The following is a 13,387-nucleotide window of genomic DNA, read 5'->3' as shown; positions in this document are numbered from 1 at the left end:
AAAGAAATAGTTGATTCCCACTATGAATATGTCTTAGATTTAGATGAATAAGCCAAAAATGAGCAGAACAAACATATAGAAGATAAATAGAGGAAATTGAGAGAGCATATCAGAGCTATGAATGGAGATAGTGATGCATATAGAATAAATACTAAAGAACTGAGCTTGGTTCCTTATTTAATTTTTCCTAGTAAATTCAAGATCCCTGATTTTGAGAAATTTGATGGCACCAAATGCTCGTCTGCTCATATTACGATGTTTTGTAGGAAGATGAATGGTTATATAGGGGATGATCAACTATTAATCCACTATTTTCAAGAAAGTTTGGTAGGCTCGGCTACTCGATGGCATAATAAACTAAGTCGAACTCACATCAAGACATAGAAAGACTTAACCAAAGCATTCCTAGAATATTACATGCATGTAAAAGATATTAGACCTAATCAAATCATGCTTTAGCATGGAGAAGAAATTCAATGAGATCTACAGGCACTACGTTCAGAGATGAAGAGATGTGGTTGTACAAGTTCATCCTCCACTTAAGGAAGAGGAATTAAACATTCTTTTTTATGATCACTTTAATAAGGGATCCCTTCATAGGCCATTTAATAGGAAATTCATCTAATAGTCTTGATGATTTGGTCACGTCTTGAGAGATGATTGAAATGAAAATTAAGAATGAAAAGTTGATAAAAGATACTCTTCCAAGAAACTATCGGCCAAAAGAAAAGATAATGAAGTAAAATATGTAGGGAAATACATCTCCAATAATATTACTATGTCTCGAACACAAGCAAGAAAGGTTTATCTACCTAGAATATTGCGAGACATGAATCAAGAGGGCCAAGACAAGAAAGGAAGAAGCCTTAGTTTGAATCGATCCCTATGACCTATAAGGAATTATACCAAGTGTTATACAATAGACATGTAGTGTCACCCAACCACATGTCACCTCTACAACCCAAATGGTACAATGCTAATGCTCAATGTGAATATCACACAGGGGTTTTAGGATAACTGCACTACCTTCAAGAATTGTCCAAATGCTTAGGTAGAAGAAAATCATAAACTTTGGTGATAAATATCAACCCAATGTGGCTCAAAACCCTTTGCCTAATAACGGGGTGTAGGTGTCAATGCGATAAATGAAGAAAAGGGGAAAAAGGTAAAGACACATGTGTCTAAAGTAAAAGCCCTGCTGATATGGGCTTGTAGTTATATAGTCAAGGTTGGTTTATTAGTCTCTAAATCAGTCGTCAAGGAATGTGAAAATGAAAATAATTGTCAATATCACAACGACAACGACAACGAACATGATATACATGATTGTCTTGAGTTCGAAGCTTTGGCCCAAGGAATGATGGATAACTGAGAGATGTAATTTTATATAAAATCTGAAAAAGTAGTAGAAGTCGAGATTTGTACATCTAAGGGTTTTTCTAGAGGAGTATACAATGCCAATTTCCTCTACTTATCACACCGAAATCCTGAGTGGCGGAAAGAGAAACTCCAAGAGTGATACTAATGCCACTGTCTCTATTTCCCTTTAAAGACAAAAAAACAAGTCCTTAGAGACATGAATGTAAGATGGAGAACATTGAAAGCTCAGAAACTATTAAATTTGATGTGAATGAAGTATGTCATTTTACTAGGGGTGGGAGGTGTTTACTCTCCAGATCAACCCAAGGAGCCTGAGAAAAAACATGTTAGTGAAAAAGGAAAGAAAATGAATAATTTACTAAAGAAATAGAATGAGGCAATCATCAATGAGCCAGTGACATAAAATGAGGCTGTTTAATTTCTAAAGTTTTTGAAACATAGTGAGTATAGTATTATTCAACAGTTGCAAAAAATACATCCCCGATTTCGATCCTTGTGCTTTTATTGATTTCTAAGGCACACAGTAATGCTCTATTAAATGTTTTGAATAAAACATTTGTGCCAAATAATTTATCTGTGAAACAATTTGACTAATTGACCTGCAGCATTCATGCATACAATTATATCTCTTTTTTAGATGATGAGATCATGTCCGAAATGATTATTAGTGACAAAGCTTTACACATTATCATCAGGTGAAAAGGACATGTATTATCTTGGGTGTTAACCGATAATGGATCTACATTGAATGTGATACCATGAGAAACTTTGAAGAAGTGTCCATTGATAGCACACACATGAAGATTTGTCAGAGCCTAGTTTGTGCAATTGATGAGATTAAAAGAGAAATGTTGGGAAAGATTTGAATCCCTATGACTATCGACTTGTCTACCTATGAGGTTGAATTTCTTGTTATGGACATCATGCCTACAGACAAGTTACAACTCCTCGCTATGAAGGCATTGGATCCATCAAGCAGGGGGAGTTCTATCTACATTTTACCAAAAGCTCAAATTTGTAATTGAATGGAGGTTGATATGCTTTAATACTGAAGAGGATATTCTGTTTCCACTAGTTCCCCATACATTGAGGTGGATGAAGAATCCCTTGAATGCTCATTCAGGTATCTTAAGTTTGTCAATGCCACTTTTGTGGAAAAAGGGAATAAGATGTCAAAACCTAGATTGTCTAGATACACCCGAATGGGAATCAAACTAACCCTTAAAGATAGGCAATAGTTAGAAGAGGTTTGAGAAGACACCTCCAAGGATCTATTAATGTCATAGCTTGGGATATCAGACGGACTTGAAAGAGAAGTTGAAGGAAATACAAAGGAACCAAGAGAAAAGAAGGGCAAGAATGGCTGGAGAAGACCTTAAATGAGAATCGATGACTTTCCAACCACTTTACAATACCTTTGTATCTAGAGGTCACATGGTCCAAGGGAGTCAGCCAGTTATGAAGCCTTTTATTGAAGAAGCCCTAGAAGATTTAAGCATCAATGTTATACTCATAGATGAAGATGAAGAAAGAATAATTGCAGGAATTTACCCTACTCCACCACGATTTGTCCTGAACAAATGGACTGTTGAAGAGTTATTTGTAGTTTATAAAACTTTTTCAGAGTAATACATGAGAACTTTCTCTATTGTCTAAACCTGGGCAATGGGTGATCTTTTGTAAGGTTTAACCTATATGTCTTTAATTTGCAGTAAAACATGCATTTGCTTAAATCTTATTTGGCAAACATTCTTTCAGTGATTCTATCATTTCTTATTCTTTATTCTTTATGAATGATATCTCATTCTATTTATTTTAATATGGGGTGGATTCCTCTGTATGTGTATGTGTATATATCTTCTCGTTCACTATTCTTTCAAGATCCTGAATATCAATGGCATGAATGAAGATGATCTTGACTTGGAGATTGAATTTGAGCTTCCCATGTGTCAAGGGGAAATTGAGAATTGTGATAATGAAGAGGAATGTGATTTGCCTTCTGAATTGATAAAAAAGGTGGAAATAGGGATGGCAGTGGGTCAGGTCGGGTTTTTTGCCGACCTGAGCCTGACTAAAAAATTGGATACGAACATCCAAAATCGACTATACATATCCGACTCGACGATAATTTTTTAGCTATAAAAATGTCTCATTTTTCACCTGAAATTCACCTTTTTGTGCAGTAAAAATTTAATAAAAATAATTCTGCTAGTCTGCAATATTTCATTCACAATAGAAATAACATTTGCAAAATGTAAATTGTCTTACAAATATAAATTACTCATTAAAAGAAATATCAAATATGATATTATGCTCTTGTTTAAATAAAAATAAAATTATGATATTCTGCTCTAATCGTACATATAAAATAAAAGAAATGAACATTTGCAAAACGTAAATTGTCTTACAAACATATAAATTTGCAAAATTTAAATTGTATTACAAACCTATAAATTCTGTTATTTACGAACCTTGTATTCATTTTTGTTTTTGGAATAAAACAAGGAGAAAATGAGTTCAACAAGCATAGTGGTTCAAAAATTAAAGTGGTTCAAACACAAAGATGATTGAAATCACAAGCTTATATAAAACGAGTTTGAACATAACGATGATTAAAATCACAAGTTCACATAAAATGAGTTTAAACATAAAATTACAGTAAGTTCATGAACTTCCACAAAAAGAAAATTCTTCACACTTCAACTTCATATTGTTCAATCTTCTCTAACCACACAAATCCTATAAATAAACTAATAGAATATATATATATATATATAGTAAAACTAATAAATATGAAATTAATCATTACCGTTATCCATTATTAAGCGGTTGCATCAACGTTTTCATTGAAGGAGTTTGCTTCATTTGAAATTGAATCCAAAAAAAATATAAATGAAAATAAAATTTAACAAAAATAATAATAATAATAAGTAAAAATATAACAATAATTACACGATAAATAATGTTGTACCTTCCTCGGCCCAAAACCAATTTTGACAACATGTCATAGCTTCTACAGTTGATTGATGAAGTCTATCACGTTGTGCATTCACCAATCTTCCTCCAGAACTAAAAATAGATTCCAACACAATTGTAGAAATTGGTATAACATAAATATCCCTGACAATGGCTTGCAAGATAGGAAATTGAGTTCCAGTTGTATTCCACCAATTCAATATATCAAAGTTTGGCTTTCTAGGAATCACATCTACTTCCAAATAGCAATCTAACTCATATTTGACGTTTAATTTCCTTTGTTTCTTCCTTGAAACATAAGCATCATAATCGCATAATTTTCCAAAATCAATCACACCATCAGCTAATGCCATCATTTTTTCTTGATACTATTTTACCAAATCCTAACATAGTCAGGCAATTCTTTCAACTTCATACTTTGCAGCAACCCCATAAATATCCTCAAATTATACTCCAACAATGTTGTTTTATACATTGGGTCTAAAAGTATGGCAGTGCCTACAATACCATTTACGTCATACCAATACTTCTCAAATTTCTCCAACATACTTTTTGCCATGCTCGAAATGGTGTTATCATTACTAACAATCCATTTATTCAACGCCACTCTGATTAAGAAAATACTCGAAAAATAAAGATTTACCATCGTATATTTTGTTCTTGAAAACCCTTCGGTGATATCATAAAACAACTTTAGCTTCTCACTAATCTCTATTGCAAAGGTCCAATCATCTTCAATTGGGAAGTATTTGTACAAAGGATCACGATGTAATTCCACACAACGAGGAAAAACATCCTTATAAGATAAAGTTGTCTAAACCATGAAAATTGTTGAATTCCATCATGTTTTAACATAAATACATAACTTTTTTGAAGTTGGAACACGCAATTGTCTTGTAGCCTCTTCAAAATTTTCCCATCTTTTTGGAGTAGCAGTCCAAAAAAGGACACTATGTCGAATTCTTTGTATTCTTTCCCCAAGCAAACTCAATCCATCTTTAACAATTAAGTTCAATACGTGAGCACAACAACGCATGGGAAAGATAACTCCATCAAGCACCAATGTATTATTTCCCAGTCTATCAACTAACAATTCAACGACACCATCATTCACACTACAATTATCGACGGTGATCAACATAAGTTTCCTATCAATATTCCAATCTAAAAAGCATTTCAGCAAGCTTGAAGTAATGACATCCTTTGTATGGGGGTAGACACATATTCAAACCTAACCCAACAATGAAAAAACATACCTTATGATCTACTTTTGTAAAGACCAAGAGTTATCTATATAATGAGCAGTAACAGCCATGTATTCCTTATCCGCAGTCCACATGTCAGTTATGATGGCAATTCTACCTTGGTTAGCCTCCAACTTTGACATTGTTTTCACTTTCCCCTTTTCAAACATATCCATGATATCACTCTTTATAGTGTTGCAAGAAGGCATATCAAACATGAGCTGTAAACTAGAACAATACTTTTTGAATTGTACGCAATCAACCATCGATAACGGATACTCGTGCTGACTATCTTGGCAAGCTCCCTCCTTGCAACATCTTGATTAAATGAGACTACTTGTAGTGTCATTTTTCATCCGACTTTATTTGATTAGCTAGTAGAACTTGTTGTCGAATGTCTATTTGACCTTTCTTGTTACACATTGTTAGATTATCACGTAAATGACTCGTTCCATTCTTAGAATTACCATTAAACTTTATTTTGCAATGCTGACATTTTGCTTTCGACTCATTGTTGATCTTTTGTTTCTTAAAATGTTCCCATTCCGGAGATTTTAACTTTGATGGGTTGCATTCGATTGATTCATCATTATCAACCTCCACAACTTTGGTTTGACTTAACGACGGAATTGTGTTTCCTTCAGAACTTGGAATCTGACTTCCATCACTAAGAAGAGTTACAAGCGACAGATGTTGAAGAAATAGAATTATATCCTAAATTGGAAATTTTCCTATATGAAAATACAAAAGAAAAATAGTTAAATAAAAAAACAATTTCATAAATACTCTTATATAAGTATTGTACATCAATATCATATTTCTATATGAACTACTTAAAGTTATTATATAAGTATATTGAAGTTCAACATTGGCAGAACATAATTGAAATCTGAAAATATAATTTTCACTAACTTTAGTATGTTAAATATAATTTAAATTAGTACACCAAATCATTATTCACTAAAAATATAATTATCAATAATTTTATATAAAAACTAAAAAAAGGAATAAGAAGAAAAAGCCAAGAACAAGTGAACAACAATAGAAAATTGTGGATCTGTTTTATTTTTTGCAAAATATTTAGAAGAAATTTTAAAGTTAAAGAAACAATATCTGTTGGATATTCTAAATAGAAGGAGAAAGATAAACAAAGTGTATTACATTCAACATGATTACACTCAGATATATAGGGGAATAGTCACTGCATACGCATGACCAACAGATTGTAAAAACAACCCTAACAAATCTTTGACAGCTCACTAACGAACTCTCAGCCAACTTAGCACAATCCTCACGCAATCATTATTTGCTGACTCACAGTATAACATTCTCTCATCTCTTCCCACCTTCAAGACCTTGCATCATTAACTTCTGTCAAAAAACTGAAAATACAGTCTCGTATATCGACTTTGTAAGACCATCAGTTGACTGCTCTTCAGCTGGAACATAATTCACATGAAGAAGACCAGCCGACACTCTCTCCCGAATGAAATGTACATCCAACTCAACATGTTTGGAATTGGCATGAAGCAATGAATTTGCATTGATCGAGACTGCACTGGTGTTATCACACCAGATTAAAGGTTTTGTATAACACGAAACACTAAGATCAGTAAGAAGTGTATCCAACCAAGCAACTTATGTTGCAACATCAACAATGCTACGGTACTCATCTTCTATGGTTGATCGAGATACAGACTTCTGCTTCTTTGTGTACCATGGCAAAAGACTCATTCCTGAAAACACAATAATTGGTAACTTAACGTCTATCGTCTGTATTGCTCGCCCAATCTGCGTCAGCGAAGCTGTAACCATAGGTTCACTGGACGATCGACAAACCACCCACGAAATCCATTGTGCCATTTAGATATCTTAAAATTCATTTACCACTGACTATGTTCCTCACATATATTTTGCATATACTAAGCACTCGGTTAACACTGAATGCAATATCAGGTATGGTGCGGTTTAAGTACATCAGAGCATCAACCACGCTTCTATAAGAGTCCATTCTTTAAGTGGCCTTCCACCATTTTGGATAACTTAGATGAAGCACCATTGGTGTTGAGTTGATTTAGCACTATACATGTTTGTTTTAACAATAATTCCTTCAAAAGTTGCTTTGCCTCAGAATCAACCCGTCCTTACTTCGTTCACCTCAAGACCAAGAAAATAGTTTCAATTCACCAAGGTCTTTGAGGGAAAACCTTTGGCCAAGCAATTGCAAAATATTGTTAATGTCATCGCCAGATTCCTCGGTCAACCTCAAGACCAAGAAAATAGTTCAATTCACCAAGGTCTTTGAGGAAAACCTTTGGCCAAGCAATTGCAAAATATTGTTAATGTCATCGCCAGATTCCTCGGTAATTATTATGTAACCAACTATAAAAGGCATAATTCTCCTTCCACTTGTACTTCGAACAAATGTGAAGAATATCCATTGAGGAAAACATTATTCACATCTATTTGGCGTAAGTTCCAATCATTATTCACAATGTATAAAAAATTAAAAAAAGTTGAAATCTTACTTTTTACCTTGCTGTCGAACAAATTCTCTTGGACTTTTCCCATAGCACAATGTAGTATCACGACAGCCAAACAAAAGCTATGGTTTCGAAGTAAAGTAAAATTGATTGGAAAAAGCTTCATAATATACAGACACATAATAAATAAAAAGAAGAAGAAACTAAAGTTAATTTGAAGATACCAGATATCATGAGCGGGTTCTAAATATTATCCTAGTGCTGAAAAAGATGGGAAAGTTCAAATGTGTGTTGATTATAGAGATTTCAATCGAGCAAGCCCAATGGAAAATTTTCCTTTACCGTACATAGAAACCTTGGTGGACAATACTGCTAGAAACTCCATATTTTCGTTCATGGACAGTTTATCTAGATACAATCAAATAAAGATGCACCCCAAAGACATGGAAAAGATCACATCTGTAACCATATGGGTACTTTTTGCTACAAAGTGATGCTATTTGGGCTAAAGAATGTACGGGCAACGTACCAAAGGGTCATGATGACCTTATTTCACGATATGATGCATAAAGAAATAGAAGTTACATCGATTATATTATCGTCAAAGCGAAAATAGAAGATGAGCATGTTGAGAATTTGAGAAAACTTTTCTAAAGGTTGAAGAAATGACAACTTAAACTTAACTCAAATAAATGTACTTTCGAGGCAAGATATGAGAAACTCTTGGGGTCCGTAGTTAACAAAAAGAGAATTGAAATAAACACTAACAAGGTTAAATTCATTCAAAATTTACCACCTCCACAAACACAAAAAAGAAGTTTGAGGATCCCAAGAAATATTAAAATGCATTGCCCATTTCATCTTGCAATTGACTGAGAAGTGTGATCCTATCTTTCCTCTTCTTCAAAAGAATAACCCAAAGTATGGAGTAATGATTTTCAAGTGGCTTTTGAAGTAGTTAAGTTATATCAAGTATATAACCCTAGTTAATGCACATATCTCAGGCAAGCCACTAATTTTATACTTGTCTATCGTTAAGAACTAATGGGGTGTGTATTGGGCAAGATGACCAATTGAGAAGAAAAAAGAGCAATTTATTACCTTAGCAAAAAAGTTTACTTGTGAGGTGATGTATTCAACAATTGAGAAGTTGTGTTAAGCATTGGTCTAGGTTACTTGAAGATTCAAGCAATATATGTTGTATCACACCACATGGTTAATCTCCAAATTGGACCCTTTGAAATATTTGATGGGTGTACCTGCTCAATCTGAAAAGTTAACTCGTTGGTATATTCTACTATCAGAATTTTACATCTAGTATGTGACCTAGATAGAAATCAAAGAGAGTGCTATAGTAGATTTCATAGCAAGTAGAACTTCTGAATAATATGAACTGATGAATTTTGATTTTTTGGATGAAGATTAATGGCTACCAAAGTAGAAAAATCAAGTAATTCCATAAGTAAGTATTGTAAGTTAAACTTTGATGCTTCTTCGAATGCATTGAGGCACAAAATTAGGGCAATTTTGGTCTCATTTAAAGGAGATCACTATCTTTTTACCAGTCGATTGAATTTTGATTGCACAAACAACATGTTCGAGGATGAAGATTGTGTTTTGGTTCTTAGAGATGCTATTGAGCATAAAATAAAGACACTCAAAGTATATGTGGATTCTGCTCTAGTGATTTATTAGCTTAGAGCGGAATACCATAAACTAATCATGGAACTAATTGAGGAATTTGACGAAGAGACATTCAATTACCTCCTTAGAGAAGAGAATTAAATGGAAAATATATTGGCCACTTTGGCTGCAACATTCAAAGCAAATAAACATTCAAATATGATGCCTATTGAGATGTAGGCTTATGAGTACCCAGCTCATTGTCATATGATTAAAAAAGAAAAAGAACAAGATAGAAACCCCCAATATCATGATATCATACAATACATCAGATATTAAAGTTATCCTAAGAAAACAACTGAAAATGATAAAAGAACTATCAGAAGGATGGTTGAAGAGTATGTGCTTGATGGAGATATCCTACACAGTAGAAGTTCATATCAAATCCTATTGAGGTGTGTGGAAGCTAAAGATGCCAAAATGATCATCAAAGAAGTACATAAGGGAATATATGGTACCCACACCAAAGGACATACAATAGCTAAAAAAATCATGAAGTTTGGGTATTATTGATCAACAATGGAAACCGATTGCATCAATTATGCCAAAAAAAATTCATAAATGGCAAATCTATATAGACAAAATTCATGATCCTCCTCTCCCATTGCATGTGATGACAACCCCATGATCTTTCTCTATGTAGGGAATGTATGTCATTGAGCAGAATACTCCTAAGGCTTCTAATGGCATTCATTTCATCATAGTGACAATAAACTACTTCACCAAATGGGTATAAGTTGCATCTTATGCAAATGTGACCCAATCGATAATTTGTAAGTTCTTGAAAAAAAAATTATTTTTCGATATGGTTTCCCGAAAATCATTTTTTATAATGCTTTGAACCTGAACAATAAGATGATGAATCAATTTATGTGCAATTTAATATGAAGTATACATTTTCACCACTTATCATCCAAAGATTAATGGGGAAGTAGAGGTAGCTAATAAGAACATTAAGAAGCTTCTAGAAAAGATGGTTGAAATGTACAAAAATTGGCATGAGAAGTCACCATTTGTATTGTTTGCTTATCTAACTTCAATATAGACTTTAATTGGGGCAACTCTATTTTCTTTAGTCTATGGAATAGAAGTCATGTTACCTATTGAGGTAGAAATCCCCTTACTTCAGGTTTTATCAAAGGTGAAGCTAGATGAGACAGAATGGATACAAGCTAGATATGACCAATTGAATCTGATTGAAAAGAAAATATTGAAAGTTATTTGTCATGATTAGATGCATCAAAAGCGTATGATGTGAGAACACATGATAAGAAAGTTTTTTCCACAAGAGTTTCACAGGGGATATCTAGCACTTAGAAGGATCCTACCCATTCAAAAAGATTTTCAGGGGAAATGGATGTCAAACTAGGAATAACCTTATGTTTTAAAGAAGATCTTTTCTAGAGGGACTTTTTTCTTACTAAGATGGATGGGCCAAAATTTCTCAATCCAGTAGACTCTGATGTCGTCAAGAAGTATTTTTCCTAAAGAAAAAAGAAAAAAAAAGGGCACCAAAGTGAAAACCTGAAAAGGCGCTTTGAGAAGAAAATTTTGAAAATACCCAAGGCGAAAACCCAAAAAGGGTGTTTTAGATATAAAAAAAAGGTAAAATAAAATAAAATAAAAAAAAGGAAAAAAAAAAAGGGCATCTTGAATAAAAGAACGTGTCAAGTTAAAAAACCGAAAATGGCAGTTTGAGTTTTGATCGAATTCAAGATTCTCGCAGGGTGAAGATCCTTAATTGTATTGAATATGCAATTAGTTCTTGAATTTGAAGATTGTGAAAAAGAAAAGGCTTACAATTTAAATGACAACATCAGATGGAGATTAAATTTGAGACTTTTGATTGAAAAGGTCTAGATTGAGAAAACCATGCATATGAGTTTCAATACTGGTTTATGGCATCTTATATTTGGAGATTTGGTAGTTTAAAGGGAACTTCACACCTTTATGTATTGTCACAATTCTCGAGATCCTCTCAGCAAAAGCTACCCTGAAGTTACTCTACGATGTGCCAATTCAAAGACATCCTTACTCTTGTTATTTGGGAGAATGTACTTAGTTTTCTTTTCTTTCTATCAATTAAAAGTTTGTCATGTATTTACCAAAATGCTCTTTACATTTATATAAATAAAAAGTGGTCATTTTCTTGTTAACATTCTTCTATGAGTTTCTTACGTTGAATTAAATACATGTAGTTTTCTTTGGCTTGAAAACAAGAGATCAACGTGTATTATTATACAAAAAGTTTTGAAAAGTGTAGGTGTTATGAAGCAGAAAATGGTTCTAGCATAAAACTTGCATGATGATTGGCTCAAAGATGACTAAAATCTTGATGTACCTAAAGAATTTTAACAAATTGGAATAATTAAATATTTATCACCAATGGAGGAGATGAACTACGAAACATATTGAATGCTCATGATTAGAAGAGTGTCACTTTTTAATAAAGGTGTTTAAGGTCCAAGTGGAGATCAAAGGCAACATATGAAGGATTACCTAAAGAAAAGGGATATTAACAATGTAACACCCTTAACTTGTATATGTACCCGAATACGAGTCGAAGATGTCACATAGCATTTATGAACATACTATAGTTGAAAACCAGTACAAATTTGAATTTTTAAAACTTATCCAATTTAATCCTTCCAATAGAATAATATAATCACGTAATATCATATTATAATATTTAAACATCCAAACCATATTATTTCAGGCAACAACTACACAATTCTATATTGTTTCTTATCATAAAGTAAATTGCCTAATAATTGTTTAATTTAAAATATTTCTTTATTTTTAATGAAATATAACTTTTATCTAAAATAGTAAAACTTAGATTCATATTATATTCATAATAATATATCTCAGACATTTCTTATTCGTATACATGCCATTTAGAAAATTTAAAAGAGTATGATGTCATTACCGATACATGTAATTATTCTTTGTTGATTGATACCAACTTCACTCCTTACTTCACTCGCTCTTCTTAACCTACGCGTGAAAATCATCATACGCTAAATATATACTTAGTGAGGCATTATAAACGAACTAAGGTGATATTAAATATAAAAAAACTTAATAATATTATATCAATTTAAAACATTAAACTTGGATTCAAATAAAATCATTAAATATTCAAACCGACTTATTCAAACCGCATTTTCCTCATCAGAAACCTGAAAAAATCAACATCTCATGATTCTAATTAATATCAAACATAATAATCATTTCATATTCTTTTTCATTCAAATATATTTATGAGCATTTCATATTTTATTTTCATCTTTCACTTTCGTATTCATTTTTCATATTCTTTTCTTTAAGATATTTTTCATAACTTTCACATTTACTTTCATAACCCAATCTATATGTAAGAGAATGCAAGGTACGTGAGTCATACATAATTAGGGATGGGCATGGGTCAGGTTTCGGCCAACCCAACCCGACCCGAATTTTTTAGATAAAATATGAACCTGACCCAAAATAATAAAATTATTATTTTTATTCAATAAAAACAGTGATTTAAATGGAAAAATAATTTATAGAGGTATACTTTTGTAATTATTCCTAAATATATAAGGTAAAAAAATTTTTCGGGTCGGGTTGGGTCGGGTA

The sequence above is a fragment of the Hibiscus syriacus genome, unplaced genomic scaffold (assembly GCF_006381635.1).
Source record: "Hibiscus syriacus cultivar Baekdansim isolate YM2019G1 unplaced genomic scaffold, ASM638163v2 tig00016066_pilon, whole genome shotgun sequence".
In the NCBI taxonomy this organism is placed as follows: domain Eukaryota; kingdom Viridiplantae; phylum Streptophyta; class Magnoliopsida; order Malvales; family Malvaceae; genus Hibiscus; species Hibiscus syriacus.
This window is presented reverse-complemented; position numbering follows the sequence as displayed.